Genomic DNA, 3,939 nt, shown 5'->3' on the forward strand with positions numbered 1-3,939 from the left:
TTCAGCCAAGATCCATCTTACTTCAGCAATAATATCCCTCGTTCCACATCCTATTCTGAATCCGGCTTGAACCTTTGGAAGTTCTCTGTTAATGTATGGTTGCAGCCATTTCTGAATCAACCTCAGTAAAACTTTACTCGTATGAGATATCAAAGATATTGTCCGACGATTTCCACATTCCTTTTGGGTCACCTCTCTTTGGAATGGACACAAATATGAATCTCTTCCAAACAGTAGGCCAAATAGTTATCTTGCAAATTTCTTGGCAGAGATGAGTGAGAGCCTTTAGTGCTGCCTCACTTTCCTGAAAGATTTCAATTTTTCTTCCATCAATTCCTGGTGTCTTGTTCTTTGCCAATTCCTTCAATGAGCCTTGGACTTCTTTCTTCAGTATCATTGGCTCTTGATCATATGCTACCTCTTGAAATGGTTGAACATCAACCGTTTCCTTTTGGTACAGTGATTCTGTATAGTCCTTCCATCTTCTCTTGATGCTCTCTACATCATTCAACAATTTGCCCAGAGAAACCTTCAATAATGAAAGCCAAGGCTTGAATTTTTTCTTCAGTTCCTACAGCTTGAGAAATGCTGATGCGTTCTTCCCTTTTGGTTTTCTAACTCCAGATCTTTGAACCTTTCATTGTAATATTTGACTTTGTCTTGGACAAACTGACCTTGGAAATTTTCTGTTCACCTCTTGTACTTCCTCATTTCTTCCACTTGCTTTATCATCTCTATGCTGGAGAGCAAGTTTCAATGTCTCTTCTGACATCCATTTTGATCGTTTCCTTCTTTCTTGTCTTCTTAATGATTTTTTACTTTCTTCATGTATGGTGATCTTGATGTCATCCCACAACTCCTCTGGTCTTCAGTCTTTAGTGTCTAATGTATCAAATCAGTTCTTCAGATGATCTCTAAATTCAGGTGGAATATATTCAAGGTCATATTTTGGCTCTTGTTGGTTTGTTTCCATTTTCTTCAGCTTCAGTCTGAATTTTCATATGAGCAGTTGATGGTCTGTTCCACAATCTGTCCCTGGCCTTGTTTTGACTGATGATATGGAGATTTTCCACTGTAACTTTCCACAGATGTAGTCACTTTGATTTCTGCCTATTCCATCTAGTGAGCTCCATGTGTATAGTCATCTCTTATGCTTTTTTAAAAGGTATTTGCAGTGAACAAATCATTGATTTTGCAGAATTCTATCATGCAATCGCCAGCATCATTTCTATTACCAAGGCCATATTTTCCAACTACTGATCCTACCTCTTTGTTTCCAACCTTTGTATTCCAATTGCCAGTAATGATCAATACATCTTGATTGCATGTTTGATCAATTTCAGATAGAAGTTGTAGAATTCTTCTATTTCATTCTCACTGACTTTAGTGGTTGATGCATAAATTTGAATAATAGTAGTATTAACTGGTTTCCCTGTAAGGGTATGGATATTATCCTATCATAGACAGTGTTGCACCTCATGACTGATCTTGATATGTTCTTTTTAACAATGAATGTGACGCCATTTCTCTTCAATTTGTCATTCTCTACATAGAAAACCATGTGATTGTCAAATTCAAAATGGCCAATATCTGTCCATTTTAGCTCACTAATACCTAGGATATCAATATTTATGTGTTCCATTTCATTTTTTACAATTTCCAATTTTCCTAGATTCCTACTTCATATAGTCCATTTTCTGATTATTAATGGATGTTTACAGCTGTTTCTCTTCATTTTGAGTTGTGCCCCATCAGCAAATGAAGGTCCAGAGGGCTTTACTCCATTCACAACATTATGATCAACTCTACTTTGAGGAGGCAACTCTTCCCTAGTTGCATTTTGAGTGATTTCCAACCTGAGGGGCTCATTTTCTGGCACTATCTCTAACAGTGTTTCTCTGCTATTCATAAGGTTTCCAGTGACTAAGTGTTCAGAAGTAGTTCGTCTTTCCTTCTTCCTAGTCTGTCTTCATCTGGAAGCTAATCTGAAATCTATCCACTGTGGGTGACCCTGCAGGTATTTAAAACACCCATAGCAAATCTTCCAGAATTACAGCAACTCAGAAGCCACCATAGTACGACAAACTGACAGATGAGTGGTGGATTCAATGAATACATGAGTAAATATATTAATGCATATCAAAATATAAATATCTGAGCACATACACAAAGTTTAAAAGATCACTTTAAAGCTAGCCTGGATATGATTTATGATTTGAATCTGTTCTTGTGCTTTATACCAGTGGTTCTGAATCTTTTTGTTCGCAGAATCCCTTTACAAGCTAAAAAATTAGTGGGAATCTTAAAGAGCTACTTATGTGGTTACATCTATCAGCATTTACTGTACTAAGGACTAAAATGGATAATTGAAAATGTGTATTATTTATTTGACATTAATAATAATAAATCCATTACATATTAGTGAGTTAACACAAATATTATATATTTATGAAAAATAACTATTCTTTTAAAACAAAAATAATTTAGTGAGAAAGGTGGAATTTTCTTTTTTACCTGTTACCTCTTTCATGTGTGCTTTAATAGAAGTCAGTTGAATTCTCAGATGGATTGGCACAGTGGCAACAGCAATGGGCTCAAGCGTATCAATAATTACAAGGATGGTACAGAACTGGGCAGTGATTGGTTCTTTTGTGCATAGGGTTGATATGAGTCCTAGCTGACTCAATGGGACCTAACAACAATAACATACATTATGGAAATGGTTTTGACCTCCCAGACTCTTTGAAAGGATCTCAAGACCCACCCCATCCCTGGCATCCCCAGACCACACTTGGAGAATCATTGCCTCATACATTTCATAATGTAATTTCTAGACATTATCTAGAAAATTAACCACAAATTACATTCTTCTCTGTTGAAGGAGACACAAAACTTTATTCTACAAGGAAAAACCATTATCTACTAGAATGTCTTAGCAGATAAATTAGAATGTATAATATCAATAAATGACTAAGCTATCATGTATTTCAAAATTCACAATTGCTTATCTTCATGAAACAATATTTATAGAAATGGCACAAAACGCTAGTCTCCATAATGTTCTTCCTGCAACTTTTGCCTCCCAGATCAGCAGATGTTCTGGCAAAGCATAAGATGGTAGATAGCTATGATATATAATTTATTAAGTTTCTTAAAAAGAACTAGAAAAGCACATTTTTACTACTAATTTCATTCCCCATCATTTAGCATGACTTATGGATTGTTTGTAGTAGTAATCTTAAGGATGGGTTCACTTATAATAGCCTTGCCACAAAAGAATCAATTAATTGAGGCATTGTTACAGAGTTGTCTGCTAACAACAACAACAACAAAATGAAGCTTGAAAATCCATGCTACAAACCAAGTGTGGAAAATCTCTCCTTCCCCCAAAGCATTTGTGCATATTGGGGTAATCAGCCTTGTTCTACCAATTGCTAAGTGGCAGTTAAATTTAGGTTGACCTTTAGATTAATTTTATGCCAAGAGAAACTGTTGCTTGGTAAGACGGAGGGTTGAAGAAAAAGAGGAAGACCCCCAAAGAGATGGATCGACCAGGGGGCATCATTGATGGCGTCAAGTGTGGCAGCGGTAGTGAGGTTGGCCCAGGGTCGGTCATTGTTTCATTTTGCTGTGCATGAGGTCACTATGAGTCGGTTCCGACTCGATGGCACCTGACAACAACAATAACAACAGTGTCATCTGAAGAACAGATTTGATGCATTACACATGAAAGACGGAAGACCAAAAGAGTTGCACAATAACATCAATAACATCATACAGGAAGAAAGCAAAAGGTCATTAAGGAGATGAGAAAGAAGCAAAAGACCAAAATGGATATCAGAAGAGACTCTGAAACTTGCTATCCGGAGTAGAGATGCTAAAACAAATGGAAGAAATGAGGAGGTAAAAGAGATGACTAGAAAATTTCAAAAAGGCAGC

This window comes from Chrysochloris asiatica, unplaced genomic scaffold (genome assembly GCF_000296735.1).
Source record: "Chrysochloris asiatica unplaced genomic scaffold, ChrAsi1.0 scaffold00081, whole genome shotgun sequence".
NCBI lineage: Eukaryota > Metazoa > Chordata > Mammalia > Afrosoricida > Chrysochloridae > Chrysochloris > Chrysochloris asiatica.